The sequence below is a fragment of the Diceros bicornis genome, chromosome 21 (assembly GCF_020826845.1).
Source record: "Diceros bicornis minor isolate mBicDic1 chromosome 21, mDicBic1.mat.cur, whole genome shotgun sequence".
Lineage (NCBI taxonomy): Eukaryota > Metazoa > Chordata > Mammalia > Perissodactyla > Rhinocerotidae > Diceros > Diceros bicornis.
The window spans coordinates 28,559,326-28,579,093 of record NC_080760.1 but is presented as its reverse complement, the minus strand read 5'-3'; the positions used below and the strand labels follow the sequence as shown (position 1 = coordinate 28,579,093).

The 19,768-nt window shown below is 34.5% G+C and overlaps 1 long non-coding RNA gene across 1 annotated transcript in view; it reads right to left on the bottom strand.

The window, feature by feature from the left end:
* Positions 1–19,768, bottom strand: part of LOC131419561 (uncharacterized) — a 68,961-nt gene that overhangs the window by 912 nt on the left and 48,281 nt on the right. The window contains exon 3 of the long non-coding RNA XR_009223283.1: positions 3,845–3,990. This is a non-coding gene — a long non-coding RNA (uncharacterized LOC131419561). The remainder of the gene's footprint in view (positions 1–3,844; positions 3,991–19,768) is intronic.

The following is a 19,768-nucleotide window of genomic DNA, read 5'->3' as shown; positions in this document are numbered from 1 at the left end:
ATCCCCACTTAAGAGCAGGGGCCAGGAAGTGATTCCCACCAACCACGTGCCCAGATGAGGAGAAACAGTTAGACATCAGCATCCGTGGAATTATACCCCTCTTGAGGTCTTTGTTCCTTTGCCTTCTTTGGTTAGTCCATCTCCAACACTCTCCTAAATGTTTAGGTAACAAGGTTTTAATCCCAACTTTAAATAACATTTATACTGATGATTCTTTTTTTTTTTTTTTAAAGATTTTATTTATTCATTTTTTTCCCCCCAAAGCCCCAGTAGATAGTTGTATGTCATAGCTGCACACCCTTCTAGTTGCTGTATGTGGGACTCGGCCTCAGCATGGCCGGAGAAGCGGTGCCTCGGTGCGCACCCGAGTTCCGAACCCGGGCCACCAGCAGCGGAGTGCGTGCACCTAACCCCCAAGCCACAGGGCCGACCCTATACTGATGATTCTTAAATTTATATTTTCAGCCTATAAATTTCTTCAGCACTCCAGATCCATTTAGCCAACATTTTATTCAGTATATCCACTTGATACTATCAAACCCATCAAACTCCAAGTGGCTATAATAGAAATTATGGTAATGTTCCTGAACTTTCTCTTTTGAAGTTTCCTATATTTTTAAAAGACATCATCAATTCAGTAAACTTGCCAAAAATCTAGTCATCCTTGAAAATCCTGGACCATCATTGACTTAGAAGGCCTTCTTTTCTTTTTTCCTTCCTTGTTCACAGTGAAGTGTCAAGGCTAGGTTCATGAAAGAAGCTAAGCAAGCTAAGCAATTCAGATCCCACACTGCTAGAATAGCCAGCAGTAATAACTCTTGCTAGATTTGGACCTAGGATACTAAAAACAACATCTATAGCCATCAAACCTCCACACAGTCCTGAAAATAAAGTAAATGTATTGAAACAAAGAAAGCCAAGTCAACAGATATAGTCCATCCAAATCTTCTTGTACTTGTTTTAACACTTAATACAGCTGGGCTTAAATCTAACTGTAGTCCTGGTTTTTCATTTATATGAGTCAATAAATTTCTTTATTTTCAGTAAGGCAATTTAATTTAGGTTTTCTGTCACTTGTACCCAAACAAGTTCTCAATGAAATGTTTTCTTCTCACATAAACACAAACACATGTATTTAGAGAAGTATTATAATATTTAACTAATTTATATAATGTATTGTTATATATTGCATAGACAGTACTATTGTGATATATTATACATAATAATATTGAAATATTTATAAAATTTCTAAGTGTATATATGCATATGTATGTATATATGTAAATATATATATATGCATGTGTATATAAAGGTTTTTTTAACAATAGATGGGATATTTCAAGTTAATGCAGAAATAATGGATATTTATTACATTCCCACAGGATTTATAACATAAAACAAGTTGTGACTACATATATACAGGAGGGTTTTATTTGTAATTGAGTCTGTAATTCTGGCTTCCATTTAGGAATCAGATTTATGGAATTACTAGTCTCCAAAGTGACCCTTATCTACACGTTTCTTCAAATACAGAATGGTTTTACAATTACATATATGCGATGTGATGGTGGTTTCTATTTATCTGTGCAGGCTATTACCACGCATCTGAGCATGTGATCTGAGGCAGGGGCTCAGGTTCAAGCTGTCTAGTAGACATCTATTTCTACATCACTTGTGTGAGCCAACACCTACAAGGAGACAGTGGTCCAATTTCTGAATGAAGGGCAGGATTTTCCTATATATCCCTGTATAAGAATTTTTCTTTCCTAATTCCAGTCATTTTATGTTGGTAATTTGGTTATTGGAAAAAAGCTAAACCAAGGAGAACATTTTAAAATGATACATTGGAAAGGGCTGAATGAGAATTTATACGTTTTTGTGTGTGTATGTGTGAGGAAGATCAGCCCTGAGCTAACATCCTTGCCAATCCACCTCTCTTTGCTGAGGAAGACGGGCCCTGAGCTAACATCCTTGCCCATCTTCTTCCACTTCTTTATATGGGACGCTGCCACAGCATGGCCTGACAGGCGGTGCGTTGGTGTGCGCCCAGGGATCCAAACCCGGGGCCACCAGCAACAGAGCGTGCGCACTTAACCGCAGCGCCACGGGGCCGGCCCACGTACAAGTTTTTATTTAAAACATTTATCATTTAGATGGTCTGAAGGAGCTAGTTCACCTGTCTCTGACGTGATGATTTGGCTTCACAAGGAAAATGAAAACTCACAGCTAGCTCAAGTCAGATCAATTTTGTCTGTTTGGTTTTTTAAGCTACCTGAGGGCCACAAATTCCTGGTATCTAAAACAATATCCTCCTTGTTCTTAAAGTCAGTGTTTCTAAAATTGTGCTCCATGGGTCACAGGTCTCTGAATCAGTTTCTCTGAGTGGAGTTCAGGTATCTGCACTTCAAGCAATATATCCAGTGATACTGTGTGCCCCTAAATTCAAAATCTAACGCTCCAACTCAGAAGTTTAAAAGCTGCCAAAAAAAAAAGAAAATTCTGTTTTCTCACCATATTTAAGGTTCAGCCATATTATTCTTTGAAATCTTGGGACGCTGAGAAATCTATTTTATTTCTGTGTCTTCCTTTTCTTATTAATTCATTTATACCACAGGTGAAATTCCTGTAAACTATAGCTGGCACTGACGATATGAAAGAAATTGAAAAATAGATAGACCCACTTGGGTAGGATCTTCTACTTTATAGTCACAAAAAGTGGGCAAGAGAAGGAATAGAGATGGACTTAAGAACAGAATATAATTGAGAATATTGGAAGAGTTTAATACCAAATTAAGAATTTCAGGAGAAATTTAACCTACCAAACTTCCCAGCACTGTTTTCTTGAGCTGTTTAGTAAAAGGAAATTTTGTCTAATTAGCCAGTATACATGAAGTAGTGGGCTAATGCAATCTAACCACTTGTTCACAACTCTTTTTGTAAAATTCATTACTTCTAGAAGTTAAGCTAAAGGCTTTGTATCAATTAGTAATTGTAATTGAAGCTGAATGTAATTAATTACATAATTTTGGGATGTTAATTTTAAATCCCATTCTAATTACATGATGAAACTGAATCATTATGAAGAATTTATTTTGGTATGAGTAAAACCTCTGTAAGAGATTTGTTAGACATTTTTATTAAGAATAACAATAAAATTACTTTCACCTGTAGGATACATATTCGACTGCAAGCAGTTATTAATTATAATGAATGAAATCTGTCTCTCTTCTCATATCATACACTCTTCTCTATTCCCTATTTCTTAAGTATAATTGATTGAGTGAAACCAATTTCTTCCCTACCTTTCTGTAGTTTTAAAATTTTCACACACACAGCAACATTTTAAAATAACTACGTATAGTTAGCAGATGAGGTTCAGCAAATATAATACACAACCAATGTATAAACACTCACCCATTCTTTACTCCTGGTTGACATTATAAGTTTGAAAAGGAAACATTTCTACTGTGTGTGGAATTGAAATAATTTTTTTCAATTATTTGAACTGAATTGTTTCAATTCAATTTGAATCGAATTGTTATCTATCTAACAATAGATCAAGCCAAGCAAATTAAATGAAAACTATTTGGCAACTCATTGTTAGTTTATTAGCCATTCATATAAAATAAGAATTTCCTGTTAATTTTTTGAATTCTCAATGCCCAGTTCATTGGGCCCTGTATTAATTATGCAGAAAGAAAATATGAGGAGATGGAGACCCACTTCTGTATCATCTGTCTTCTATATATTCATACCAGAACTGATAATCACTGAAGAGAAAAAAACTCATGAGTGAACACAATAGCTTCAAATACAGATTTAACACAGCTCTATCTTCCTATACCTTCATCGGACCTCTGCAACTGTTCCTTTTTGTTTTGACCTTCACTCTGCCATTACTGGATCTTCGGGTAAAAACATACAATTTATCCGAAACAACGGTGGCTGTCTGAATTTTTATTCTTGCTCAGTGTCTTTGCTTTCTTTTTTCTTTCAAAATAGTAAAAAAAAAAAAAAAAAGACTGAAACTCCCCCAATTAATGGATTAATAACGTACACAAATTAACATCTTTCATATTTAAAACGGCTTTAAGATAAAAACAAAATTTAAATGTGACAAATGACAGTTTTAATTTTGTGACTGGTTAGGATTACTCTAAGTTTGAGGCTTTATTCAGTATTTAGTAGAGTATTTTTTGAAGTGCTTTAGTTACAGCGTAGTTTTTATAACATCTCCTTACAACCATATTTATTTTAGAATAAATATCTACTGTGTTTCAGAGTCTGAGTCTCCATTGCCTGAGTAATGTTGATGAGGATTATTTTTATATAAGGTATTTGAAATAGCATATTGTCTGTGACTATTGTCTGTCAACCAAGTAGTAAAAAAGATTATATCTGAGATAACATCCCTGACCATCAAAAGAGATCTCTCTTTTCATTTTATATTTCTTTTACCATGCTTCAAATTTCTTCATTTTATAATCTCACATAATGTTGTATAGAATTACTTAGTTATGTGTATGTTTTCTCTTTCTCCCATTAGAATGTAAACTTTAAGAGAGAGGCTTTCTATTTTGTCTTTGCTATATCCATTATGTACAAATGAAATAATTCCTGAAATATAGTAGATGCTCAATAAATGTTTCTTGAAAAAATATGCGGTTAAGCACAAATTGAAAATGTCCAAAAAAAAATTTTAATTTAAAACTAATTTAATTTTTATCGTAGTTTCGTTATGGTTGTGATTTGCAACAAAACCAAAATGATAGGATTATTCTAAAAATCTATGTTTAAAATTAGGCTAGGGGCCGGCCCGGTGGCGCAAGCGGTTAAGTGCACGCGCTCCACTGCGGCGGCCCGGGGTTTGCTGGTTCGGATCCCGGGCGCGCACCGACGCACTGCTTGGTAAGCCATGCTGTGGCGGCGTCCCATATAAAGTGGAGGAAGATAGGCACCAATGTTAGCCCAGGGCCGTCTTCCTCAGCAAAAAAGGAGGAGGATTGGCGGATGTTAGCTCAGGGTTGAGCTCCTCACAAAAAAAAAAAAAAAAAAAAAAATTAGGCTAAAATTTTAAAATCCAATTAGATAGTGGCATTTATTAAGTGAGTAAAATTATCTATTGTCTTATAAAACTTAAGAGAAAAATTGAAATAGATTATACCTCATTGCTGAGGTTAAAATATTGATGTAGAATTTAAAGCACCATCTGAGGCCAAGCCTACCATTTTCCCTCTAAATATTTTGAAAGATATATGGCTAATCATTTATGTTTTCCATTTTCCTACACTGATAGAATATGCAAAATAAAGCAGCTACTATGGCTTGCATGTAATGAGACATTCTCATTCTAACCTAAGAAAAAAGATTCCTGTAAGAGTTGTTATCCCAGGAGGTAATATTAGGCATGGCTAACACTCTTAGGAGGTGGTTGTGTTACAATCTACAACCCTGTTCAACCAGGAGAGTTTGGATATTCAGCAATTTGGCCTATGGCAAATTTTCACCTAGGGTTAATAGCATTGTTTCTAAGGAGTAGTTTTAACATGGTCTTTTCTTATTTTTTTATCACCCTTTACGGTCTTGTTCAATAGTGTTTTCATATTCCTGGTTAAAAGCACCTGGGAAAAAAGCTCTAACACTAGAAAGTTGTTTTTCCACCTGGGTTGCTTTGTCACTGCTTGTTCAGACCTTGCTTTATAGTAGGACAGAGGCAAAGGAAGATAAACAAGGAACAAAGTTTCTTTTTTATTAATCCCAGCTGAAGATAGTCCTCCTAGCAAGTGCATTTTGTTATAGCAACCAAAACTAACACTATCAGGTGATAATGTTTATTTCAAGAAGCAGGAAGGAAGTCAGATGAAGTTATCAAAACTCAAACTATATTATGATCTTATAAGCTTTTTTTGTGGTGTCCTAAAAATGCCAAGGGACCCACACAATGCCAAGAGATTAGTTCAGATCACTGGATTCTGCTCAACAGCTTTGTTGACATTATAGAGAACGTGGTAGGCAGAACAATGGCTCCCTCCAAAGATGTCCATGGGCTAATCCCTGGAACCTGTGAATATGTTATGTTCCATGGTAAGGGGGAATTAGGTTGCAGATGGAATTAAGGTTTATAATCAGCTGACCTGGAGATGGGGAGATTATTCTGAATTATCTGAGTAGGCCTAATATAATCACAAGGATCTTTATAAGTGAAAGAAGATCACAGGAGAGACAATGTCACAGTGATGTGATATGAGAAATACTTGACCAACTGTTGTTTGCTTTAAAGATGGAAGGGAACCATGAGCTAGAGAATGTGAGTAGACTCTAGAAACTGTAGTAGGCAAGAAAACAGAATCTCATGTAGAGCTTCCAGAAAGGAATGTAGCCCTGTCAACACTTGATTTTAGCCAAAAGAGACCCATTTTGGACTTCTGACCTCCAGAACTGTAAGATAATAAATTTGTGCTGTTTTAAAACAAAGTTTATAGTAAATTGTTACAGGAACAATAGGAAATTGTTATAGACACTTGATTGAATTAGTAGACTTTCCTGTGTCAAAATTTATGGCAGTCAAAAACATGGAGCTGTAAATGATTTTAAATTAACACTTAGTCTTTCTTCAAATAGGACTATGTAAAACAACTTCTTTAAAAAAATGGCAAAAAATCATTGGGATCTAGCAGTAAGTGAAAAGTTCCAGACTTGATACCAAAAACATTATCCATAAATGAAAACTTAGAAATCGGACCACATCAAAATTAAAAACTTTTGTTCTGTGGTTAATTTACCTTGTTAGTTGGGTAAAAAGACAAGGTATAGACTGGGAGAAAATATTTGCAAACTGCATATCAAAGGATTAGTATTCAGAATATAGAAAGAATTCTCAAAACTCAATACTAAAAGAAAAAATCCAATTGGAAAATGAGCATATGCTGTGGTTAAACAATACATCCCAGCGTTTGAGCATGATAAAATTCATGGTTATTATTTCATCCTCACGTTTGAAATCTTTAGGTGTATAGTGAGTCAAGATTCTTAGTTGACCACGTCTTCACTGTCAATAACCAACAATAAATACTACCACTTTTGTTTTCTTTAAACACACACATACATATTTTTATTGGTTTCGACGTAGTCTGTAACAATTGCCATACTTTGAGGATTTTGTGGGCCTGGGTTGCCTCATGGGCTCCTAGTCAAGATTTCCTTCAAACCTGGCTTTATATCAAAAAATATTCTTCTGTGTTCCTAGGGAGGTGAAGCAGTACTTAATCTATTCTCTTGGAAGTAATTACATTCCTTTCTTCTTTCTGTATTCCTCCCTTCCAACTATGGCATTAAGTTTCCCTTAGGCTTCACTCTTCTTCAAATCTCTATTCCTCTATCATAACTTCTATTAAAAAATATACTTAAAATGCCCTCTGACTTAAAATGGGCTAAGTAAATGAAAAAGGAAATGTGGTAGGCTGAAAAATGGATCTTCAAAGATATCTTCATCCTAATCTCTGGAACCTGCCAATATGTGACCTTACAAGGCAAAAAGGACTTTGTAGATGTAATTAAATTAAAGATCTTGAATTAGGGAGATTAGCCTGGATTTTCTAGGTGGGCCCAATGTAATCACAAGTGTCCTTATAAGAAGGAGACAGAGGGAGATTTGTCTACAAAAGAGGAGTGTCAGAATAATGCGGTGTGAAAAAAGACTCAACTAGCCATTGCTGGCTTTGAAGGAGAACGTGGTTACCAGCCAAGGAATGCTGAAAAAAGGTAAAGAAACAGATTGTTCCCTTGACTATCTATGCCTTGACTTTAGCCCTGGGAGACTCATTTTGGACTTTCAACCTTCGGGTAACACGTTTTTGTTGCTTTCAGGTGAGTTGGTGGTAATTTGTTTCAGCAGCAGTAGGAAGTTACCAGGAAAGATGTGGTCGAGAGAGTTACTGGGGATTTAGATTTAAAGTGAATTTTAGGGAAAAAATGCCTAAAGCATAATTATTTTAATGAATCATCATTAATATTTATTGTATTTTAATGTATCTCCATATTGTTTTGGTGAATCCAATTCTCAATAATTTAGTATAACTTGGAGACGACTGTTTTTTTCAGTTTTTAATTAGCAATTTTCCATATTGCATACTTCTGAAAGTATTTTCATTTTTTATTGAAGTGTCACACAATTCAAATAATTCAAGTAAAATGAGAGATTCGCCTTAATGTAGGTGTAACTTTTTGGAATATCATCATCATTTTGGGATGTGAGGCTGGCTCCTAAAATTTTGCTTTTAATATTCATTGTTCAAATATAAAGATAATTATGTTTTGATCATTTTGCTACTCAGGCTGAGATGAAATTCATGCAGTTATTTTTTGTTTATTATTACTCTTGCGTAACTGACATAATTGCATTTTTAATAGTGCCCTACTAAAGCACAAAGTTAAAAGAAATCCCAACATAAATAATAGTTTTATATATCGTCAGAGATACTATTTGAATTACATTTGAGTTAAGATATTGAAGGATTTACTTACTGCCACCATAAACAGAATGTCTGAAAAACTAACTTTTAATAAGAAATTTTTAGCACATATTGGATTGCATATAAAAAAATATTGCTTTATTTGTATGAGCATGATTAACATTTTGAATGGGATCTTTACAGTATTTCAAGTGCTTAAACTAAAGTTTAAATATAACTAATTAAATTTCATCAGTTTATTGCAAAACTATATTTTATACAACCAAAATTCTACAAAAATATTTTTTACTTTTAAAATTGAAGTATAATAAACATATTTCAAACAGCACATCATAAATGCATTGTAAGTGAATTTTTGCAGTGAATATGTTCATGAAATCCCTAAATATCAAAATAGAAAAACATGTGTATCTCAAGAGCCTCATTTTTGTTCCTTTCCAGTCACCAGTCCTATCAAAGAAATATTATTCTAACATCATAATTTATTTTTGCCCATTGAAAAAGTTGCATGTGTTAGGAATTATACAGCATATATTATGTTGTGTCTGACTTATTTCATGCAATATTATGTTTGTAAATTCATCTGTGTTATTGTCTGTAGCAGTAGTTTATTATTTTTCACTCATTTATTGATTAAATTATGTGATTATATCAATATACCATGAGATAGTTACTAAATCTACTCTTGACTGATAGGTGTTTTTTTCCCCAGTTTGGAGCTGTTATAAATAATGCTGTGCTGAATGTTCTTGTGTATGTCTCTTGGAATAATCTTGCTCACCTGTAGGCTATATTACTAATAGTGGAATTGCCTTGTATAGTGGAATATGCTTATGATCAGTTTTGGTGGACAATACTAAACAGTTTTTTAAAGTGGTGATACCCAATTTATATAGTCACCCACATTACATGAGATTTCTAATTTTTGATGTTATTGCTAAACTTGATTTTGACATTTTCTTCAAATTTAGCTATTCTATTTGATCAGTATTCTATTTACTGGAAGTCACTTTTCCATGAATATTTGGAGGCATTACATATCCAGGTGTTATCTGGAATCTTGGTGTTAAGTATGCAGCCCTGGAAACATAGGGACTGGGAATCCCTCTGGAGCAAATTTATTTACTTTTCTGGACAAGTGAAGATAAAGACAGTCGCTCCCTCCAGAGACATTTAGTGACATCTCTCCCAGAAGAAATTGCCTACATTTCAAGGTAATAAACATAGGATGCCATCCTTCCCTCTGCAGAAAATTTTACTCATATTCCAGGGTAATAAAAGTAATGTGTGTCTCTGTAAATTATGAGGGGAAGAGGGGAAAGTTTGCCAGCAGCTCCTGTATAAGATCAGAGTCTTCCAACCTTGTAGTTTCCATACTGTAACATAGTGTCACTGCATGAACAGTTCCCAACTGGAACTCACAACATTGCTCTATGGGCATTGGAGCTCCAGGAATCAGCAATAGAATTTACTCTGGTTTCTGCTTTTGCTGTGTGTAATAAACTGTCTTTGTCTCCAACCCAAAGGTCTTCTATTTTCTGTCTCTGTCTCTCTGTTATACACACACACACAAACACACACACACACACACACACACACATTCTGTGGGTCAGGCAAAGTTGCTAACTTGCAAACAGGGTAAAATGTTTGGCATTTCACAGGTCCTGACTTAAAAATATTGTGGTTTTAATTTCCATTTTTCTGATAAATAATGAAGTGAGAACCTTATCCTATGCCTAATGAAAATTTGTATATCCTTTCTTGTGAAGTGCTTATTTAGGTTTTTTTCCTCCAATTTTATTAGGCTGTTTTTATTTGATCTGTGATTTTCAGTAACTATTGTTTTTTAAATTCTTCGTATAATTTTTGTGAGAAATAGTACAAGTTTGTCTCCCACACACTGTGGCTTTCCTTTTTTTTTCTAGTAGTAGTTTCTTTTACTGACAAGTTCTTAATTTTAATGAAGTCTTTTTGACCAAATATTTTCTTTATAGCCACTTCTGTTTTGTTTTTTGCTTAAGGATTATTTGCTTGTCCCATGGTCACAAAGATATTCTCTTTGCATTTTCTTCTAGCTGGATGCTTTATTGATTTACTTTTCACATCTTTCTCTAAAATGCTTTTACATATAACTTTTGTTAATACAGTGTAAGTTAGGTACCAAGGCTTATTCATTTTTTCTGTATCAATTTCCATTTAACCTAGCACAATTCCTTCAAAGCACTGCCTTTCTACACCACATTGTAAGAGCACCTTTGTTATAAACCAATTGACAAGCATGGTTTGGCCTGTCCTGACCCCTCTATTTTCTTCCATCATTATATTTTTCTATTCTTATGCAAATACTTCATCATGTTTTCTAGCTTTATAACAATTTTGATAGGGTTTTGTAAGTCATCACTTTTCTTATTCTTCATGATTGCCTTGGCTATCCTTAGCTTTTTCAACATCATTTATACTTTAGCACCAAATTATCAATTATCCTGTAAAAACATTGAAATGTTTTTGTGACTTTGTGATATTTATTTAGATCAATTTGGAAAAATATTGACATCTTTAAATAAGTAACGTTTCTTCCATGTACATGCTATGTCCCTCCATTTATTTAGTCTTCTTTACTTTCTTCTAATAATATTTTGAAATTTTGGTGGTAGAACTTGGCATATTCTTTTTTATATTTCCTAGACATTTCAAACTTAAAAGCTATCTTTTTAGAAGTTTACAAGTCTTTATTTCTGGTTTATTGAAATAAAATTGATTTTTATAGGTTGAATTTTTTATAGCAACTTTGATAAATTCACTTATTAATGTTATGTATTATTTATAATAATTCTACATATATAAAATTAAGTCACCTATACATAATGACATTCTGGAACATAATAAATTCCAGTTTTTATATCTTTTCACTTGCCTTATTACACTGGCTAAAACGTGCAGTATTCAGTTAAGTAAACTATGGAGATAGTGGCATTTTTATTTTCTCCCTGATATCAATGCAAATTATAATATTTTATCATTGAATACTGTATTTTCTCCAGGGTTTAAATAGGTATGTATTACAGTTTAAGTAGCGTTTATTATACAAATGTTTTAAAAGTTATCAAGTGTAATTTCTTCATTATATAAGGTAATTATTTTATTTTTTCGTTTACTCTGTTAACTTGATAAGTTATACTGACTGGATTTAAAATGATAAACTTTGAAGACATGAAATATATTAAAATTTGTCATGACATAGTCATATATTATATTAATATAGATATGACTTAAATTTGCTCATATTTTGCATTTATGACCATGAGAGTGATTGCCTTCTTATTTTCTTGTCCTGTAATATCCTGATCAGGGCTTATACTCAAGGTGATGCTGCTAACTTAAGTGAGTAGAGAAGTTTTCTCATATATTCTCTCTTTTGGAATGAATTTGTATAAGATTTTGTTAATTATTCTTTTTGGGGAGGGATTATTATCTTCATGTACATATAGGAAAATGGGGCCTTAGCAATCTTACGTCACTCACACAAGCCTACTCGGCTAGTAAGCGGCAGCCCTGGGATATGGATCCCAAGTGCATCGTCTAAACTCATGGCTCCCAGTCTTTTGAGTTTCATGGACTACTAAATTTCCAAAACATTTGGGGACAAATAATAGGTTGCCAACTTCATATTTTGCCAATTATCAATAATGTTTTCAATATTAAACAACCACCTTTGCTTTACAAAAGAAAGAACATTTGTTTTTCCCAAATATGACTACCTGAGTGTACATAAATCTACCTGGGATTTTACTACCTGTCTACAAACAAGTTATCTTTTATAGATAATTCCATACCCGAGGGTCAACAGCCCTAAGAGAATAGCCCAACTGAGGAAAATAGTTTGCAATGGGCTTCCTTTTCACCTGGGTATGGGCCTCGGCTTTCCAGGCAAAATTTTTAAAAATCAAGAGGTCTTTACCATACACCAGTGCCACAATCCACCTCTGCCAGGGAAACTTCCAAGAAGTGTGGCTTCCTCACCTAGTTCCCTAGACATGCTCCTGTGGACCACCACGTACACATCAAAAGCACAATAGGAATACACACCAATGTTCTGGAAAATGACTTTGCTGTTAATTATTATTTAAAGTTTTATTGTTGGAGTCATTTGTGCTTGGATATTTCTTTTGTGGTAAGGTTTCATATTTTGCAGTTAATACCTTTAATAGATATAGGAATTTCCAGATTTTTCTTTTATCCTTCTGTCAGTTTTGGTACTATACTTTGCAAAGACTTCATATAGTTTATCTAAATGTCAAATATTGGCAAATTTCCTTCAAAATGTCCTATTCCATTTTATATGATTTTTAAGATCTATAATGATGGTCTTTCATTGGTTGTTTATATTGCAATTGTCCTGTAGTAGTTAATAGTATAATTTATGGATGTAAGGATGCTTGATTCATCATTATGGCATGGCACACAACATAGCCTAAGATGAAGAAACTTATTTAAACTATAGGAAATGCAGCAGTGTGTTCACACCATGGGATGGTTCAGTTGTTCCTTCTCTCAGAAGCATATGGCTAGAAAAAAGAGTGAAATCGTGCTGTTTCCCACATGGTGAGAAGTCGTAGGTCTGGGAAACAGACAAGGGAGTGCCAGTGGCCTCTCTCACTATTATGCTTAATTGTTCTTTTAGGGAATTTTTGTTTCACACCTACATGGCACTGGGCTCAGCGGGTTTTGAGATGCCAGTACCTAAGGAATATTTCTATCAGGTGAATTAAAAGCTGAGTCTAACACATGGACATTTTAGGCTCTACTGACTCTAGTGGACAGAATAGTTTGATGTCAGTTTCCAAGAGGAAATTGGATAACTGTTATATAATGGGGATAAGGAGGTCTTGAAACCAAGGGAATCCTGTTAACACTCCCCTTGCTAGTATTATTGGTCAATGGGAAAATGCTTAAGACCACTAAAAAGTTGGATTTTGAGAGTATTAAATTAGGGTCACACTACTTGCTAAACATCTCTGACCTGCCCTATTCCTAGCAGAAGGTCCAGGAATAGGAAATGGGTCGTCCAAGTAGGAAAGTATGATTATCAACATAACCTCCTGTGACCAATGAACAGAAGACTAAAGTAGCTATTCATTTTTTTCTCAAATTCTCACAATTTTTCTTGCTAATTTATATGAAGACATTATTGGTTGTTAACATTTTAAGTTTTAGAAGGGAATTGTATTCATTTCTGAGGGCTACCATAACAAAGTACCATAAACTGGCTGGCTGAAAACAACATAAATCTCACAGTTGTGGTGGCTAGAATTCTAAACTCAATATGTTGGCAGGGCCATGCCCTCTTCAAAGCCTCTGGGGAGAATCCTTCCTTGCCTCTTCCAGTTTCTGATATCCCCACGGAATCCTTGGCTCGTGGCAGCCTAACTCCACTTTGCCTCTGTCTTATAAGGACTAAAAAAAATTAAAAATAAGAGGCTTACTTCTCTCTGATGAAAATAAGGAAAAAAGATTCCTCTGCTCTCCTTTTTCTTAGAGCCTCTACTTTAGAAAACTTAAAATTGTAAGTACTTTCTCCTTTTTTGAAATTTAAGTAGATCATTTTGCAAACTAGACAGGCCTATTTTCAGCTTTATGATCCAGGAATGTCTTTCGTAAAGAAATGGAAGCCATCTCTTTGAAATGTAAGCATCAAAGGATGATAGTGTGTTCTTCCTTTGGATAAAACCAATTAGCTGACAGGTCACCACAATTACCAGGTAAAGTTAGTGTGAACTATGTGTGACAAATGGTACTATCAAGTCCTCTTATTTGAGAACTAGTTATAGTTCATCTGGAGAACATGTATGTAATGGGTTGTATCTGCTTGTCTAAGTAAAAGAGTGAGATTTATTTTTGTCTTGTAATTTCTTAGGGGATTATCTGTTTTGCACATCACATTCCAGTGTAATGCTCATTCAAAAATAAAAATGTTTTCTTTCTCTGCTACCTTTGTGGAGAGTATCTCTGGGTTGGTAGAAGATTTTGTTTTTAATTATATTTCCTCAGCAGTCTTCACACGACCATCTTCCCTTTGTGTCTGTGTCTTCTCATATTCTCTGTGTGTGTGTCTGTGTCCAAATTTCCCTCTTCTTATAAGACATGAGTCTTATTGGATTAGGGATCCGATGGCCTCATTTTAACTTGATTATATCTTTAAAGACCCTATTTCTAAATGAAGTCGTATTCACAGGTACCAGGCGTTAGGACTTCAATATATTTGGGGGAGGGAAGGAGACACAATTCAACCAGTAACAGGAGTATACCTGGGCTAACATCACTGAATAATAGTATAGTACCTGACCGGACTCTCTATCTCTGTTTTTTGGAGAAAAAGGTTTTCCTCTAGTCAAAGAATAAGAGTAGATGCTGTGAGAGACATAGGTAAACTGTTCTGAGTATCCTTTTGTTTCTCTAGATCCATTCTCCGCTGTGTCCTGGACTTTTGATTTCTATATATGGTATCATCTGGAAATCACATGTCCTCTGCCCTGTAGTTAGGTTCAAACAGCAGGAGGAGGTGGCAGGAGTTGCAATGATGGGAGTAGGGGTTGGATGATTTATTACCATTCTTCCTATATGCCAGTGCCTCAATTTCTTTACCAAAGTTTACACATACCAGCCAGTGTTCATCTTCTACAGGTACAGTTCTTCCTTAATTCTAACAGCCCCCTTCTGCATGCCTCTTCAATGCCAAAGGTGATAATAGTTTCCCATTGCTGCTGACCCAGAGATCTTTATCACCGTTTTGTAGTTTTCCTTCACCCTGTCCACATTTGTTACCCTCTCTCCTTTAAACTCGTTCATACCGCTTTTTAGTATGACATTATTTCTTACCAAGACCCTGATTATCGTACCTACCTCAATGTAAATAATACAATATATCTGTAAATCTGCTTCTACTTAAGCTTATGGGTAAACAATTTCATCATGCCCAGCGTGAAAATAACCTTTTGCCTTTTTTCATAGAGACCAAAGGCGGAAAAAAAAAAAAGTCTTGCAGCAAAGTTTCCAAATAGGAGAGCCCAACTCTTTTTTGGGTGAGCTTATAAAGTATTGCCTGGAAATTCTTGAGAGGAAGTTGTAACTGAGCACAGTGGGCTACAGTACACTATCTACGTGCATGAAAAAGAGTGTGCAGGCCAAGTAAACCGTTGGCTTCTGACCTCTCCCCACTCATGTACACAATAATGCTTTGTAAGCATTATAAAACAGATGATCTAGGCATGTTGTAAACCATGTATGATAGCCCAATTTTTATTGTAAATTACACATCAGGGTTTCTATTTAAATGAGATACTTTCTTCCATATTTGCTTATCTGCAATCTTCATGCTTCATGGTTATACAACCTGCACTGGCAATTTCATATTGTTTATAAACAGATTCTTTGCTAGAGAACAAGCGATGTCTCAATCTCTACTCTGCTCTATATAAAACGTCCCTTGGTTTCTCAGAACAACTCACTCTTCTTTCTCTTTTTTTATTAATTTAAAAATAGAATAAAATTTAAAATGTTTGTATTTTAAATTTACTACCTTTTTGCATGACTTTCTCTTCATCATTCTCACACTTGCCAGTCATAATATTAATTAATAAAACAAAACAAGTGAAAATATCTTTTAAGATTCTCCCTTTCTTCTATTTTCTTATCTAACGTTGCCTTTTCCTTCCCATAAATTCACTTGATTTATCTTTTCTTCTACTTCTTACAGGGAATATAAAGGCCAAAAAAGTATCAGTCAACTATAATTTTGAGTTCTTCATCTACCATTTACTGAATGTTTAATTAAAAGTTTCTTGCTTTCTGTTTGCAGACTATGCTTGAGTAGCTCTGAAAATTTATATGCAAGTTTTTGATTCATCTCATCTAATTTAAAGAAATAAATTTAATCTGCATATAAAATTCCTTGATAATGAGATTTTCTTCTATCCATGTTACTTTCCCCGTATGTACTGTAATATCTGACAATGATATTTTCATTAATTATGAAGTAATATAATAAACTCAAAAGAACTTCCTATATATTCAAGTTTCTCAAAGAGGGAACTTGAAAATGAATGAGTCTTTGTCTATTTACGGAAAATAAATAAAAAAGGACTTTAGTTAATATTTTATCGAAAATATTACCCATGATTTCAATGCTCTATTGAATGACATTTTATGTAACAAATGAATTTGAGGAATTGGTTAACAGTTTATAAACTTATAACTGTGAATGTCTCTGAACACTATCATTCCATAAAAGATTATATTTGACCTGGCCTTGCAAGTAAATTAATTTCTACCTCAAAACAATGTCACCTGTGGGAGAAAAAAAAACGATAGCTAAAAAAAAAGAGTGAGAAATATACAGATATTACACAACTGGCTAGGATTTTAAAATAATACTGACTTTACATACCTAATCTAGAAAAGTGAATATATCTTCAGAGAATTTCTTATGTCTCAAATATCTATCCAGGAAATTCAGTTGTCTCTGGAGAACTCTTCCCCCAAAATAAACAAGAATCCTTTATCAAAATTCAGCATTAGAGGGCCATTATCAGGAGTATTTCAGAGGTATAGAATATGCATATATTTCTATAAAGACCTACACCACCTGTATGTTTTTGCTTCCATAGCATCTCTGCAAATGTGGTGTTTGTTGGAAAAATAAATATATATGAACCCAATTCTACCTTCCTAGTTACAGAGCCACTGGCTGTCACATTTCTACTTTCCTAGGGTATTTTTACTGGGTCAGGTATAGAAAGAAGACTCATTTGCTATTATGCTGAATTCCCAACTCGGGATGTATCAGTGGGCTCTGGAGACAAACTTCATTGGGGACACAATTCTCCTTTTGAATTCCATACCACTGTATGGAAATTATTTTGAAATATCTCAGTGAGTTCATGCAAACACAGCCATTGTTCTGTTTCCTCTTACGCTGAGAAAGCCCATAAATATAACCAGTGTCTGGTCCAGAGCAGACAATCAATAAAAATTGTTCATGGAAGATGATGGATTTGTCTGATACTGTGTGACTCTAAAAAAATTTCTATATTTAGAGCTATTCTTAGGCTGCTTAGTGAATTTCATCAGTTGCCCTGGACCTGCCCTCCTTTGGGTATGTGCTGCATAGGGAACTGACTAAGTGTGTGTACTTTGTAGTTAGACAGATCTGAGATTGAATCCCTATGGTATCACTGAAATTCTGTTGAGTGGGATGGGCAAGCTAGATGGAAGGCAATAGGGAAAAGGCAAGAATCTTTCTTGATGCTGCTTTTTCATAATAGGCCCTCTGTTTTTATACAGAATATCAGTTGATTTGATGTTAAAGATGCCTCAGTGATGCAAACTTCCCTTTCTACTAAACCACTCTGAGGATAACATCATTTGAAAGTTGATCAGTTGTAAACTGACCTAAGGAAATCTGGTGCTCACAATTGTCAGTTTCTTGTAGTGGACACTAGTAACTTCTGAAAACAATATGTAGGTCAGAGCTATATATCTTCTCCTCCACAAGCTCACTAACATGTCATTTATGAAAGTGTAAGCAAGTCTTAGATGGAATTTGTCCAAGCAGGCATAGACGTGTCATAAAAACTGTCTTTGAATACTCATGAATTTCCCCTTCTCATTAAGTATTCTGACAAGAACTTGGCTAAAATTTTGGTTTTAGAAATACATAGCAATATACTAAAAGCTGAATCAGTGAACTTTCTAGTCTGACCAGATGAGAGAGAATTCTTTAAAATGGGAAATTTAAGGACCAAATGGAATTCTAAACCAGCGCTATCCGATAGAATGTTCTGTGATGATGATATTATTCTATGTACATACTACACAATATGTTAGCCATTTAGCCGCTTTAAATGCCCAAAGAAATTAATTTCATTTAATTTTAATTAATTTAAATATAAATAGCCACATGTGACCAGTGACTACCATATTGACAGACCATTTCTAAACTAAGAGTACTAAGCTAAAGCCATATGAGTACTGGTTTAGCAAATTTTTACAGCTTCCACATGGAAGGGTAGAGGTATGCTTATAATCTTTCTAACGAACCACAAATCTTAAACATGAACCATTTCACAAATGAAATCTTATTTCTATCATTTCTCATGTTAATTGCCAATGATATTGCCAATTTTGGAGTGTAGCTTCGAGATTAGTCTCAGAACTCTACCTACTTAAGAAATTAAAATCTTGATAAAAGTAACCACTCTTAGGTTGTAGATTAGAGCTCATTACTCCCCCCACATACATACATCATGATGTTTATGTTGAAGTATTTTAAGTACAACTGTAGACAATAAAAACCTACTTATTTATCATCTTAATTTCTTAGGCAGCAAAATAGTAATAATATTATTTATTTTAGAATATATTAATGTTCTTTGACTTGCACTTGAAACTATAAGAGAGAAATTAATATTGAAATATCCCTCTCACCATAAACAACTACAAAAATGAGCATATTATATGAAAAAAAAAAATTCTGATGTTGCACAATCAACAGGACAGGACTTATTCCTACAAGAAGAGAAAAAAAAAAAACAAGTCTCATAACCAATACAACTATTTGCTTTACATGGGATGTGGAGCTTTACACGGGATGTGGAGCTTTGCACAGGGGTGTGGAACCCAAGCAGATCACAATGATTATACTTCAGTTCTGCTGAAGTGACTGGAATTTGTGGAGCAGGACACCTAAAAAGAAGAGGCAGTGCCGGGTACCTGCATAGGGACACTCTCAAGCCTCCAGTTAAAAATTAAGGTGCATATGTACAGGGCTCAAGTGTAATGTCTGGCGGAAAACAGCTCCTTGGGAACTATAATCTACTTGGGTAATCTCAAGGTCGTGCAGTATGAGAGATGTGGGTTTTCTGACCAGCTCGACGGAGACATATTACTGTAACCTCTAGCATAAAATTGAGACCTCAGAAATGTCACACTTCAGGAGTAGTTGTCAAGTAGATCAGTCTTAACAAAGATTTTAAAAAACCTTACAAGAATTAAGCTGACTCACAGGTAATTTAACCACCTTCCAGCACAAAACTCAGTATTCTTTAAAATGAGGACCACGCGATGCTAATTCTCAAAAATGTAGAGTCTTCACTGTTCAGGACACAATAATTAATCCCTAGACAAGTGAAATGTAGAAAACTATGACCAACACCAGAAAAAAGAAACAGATGCAAAGATAGCCAAGAAGTTAGAATTAATAGGCAAGTATTCTAAAATAACTATTAGGATTATGTTTAAGG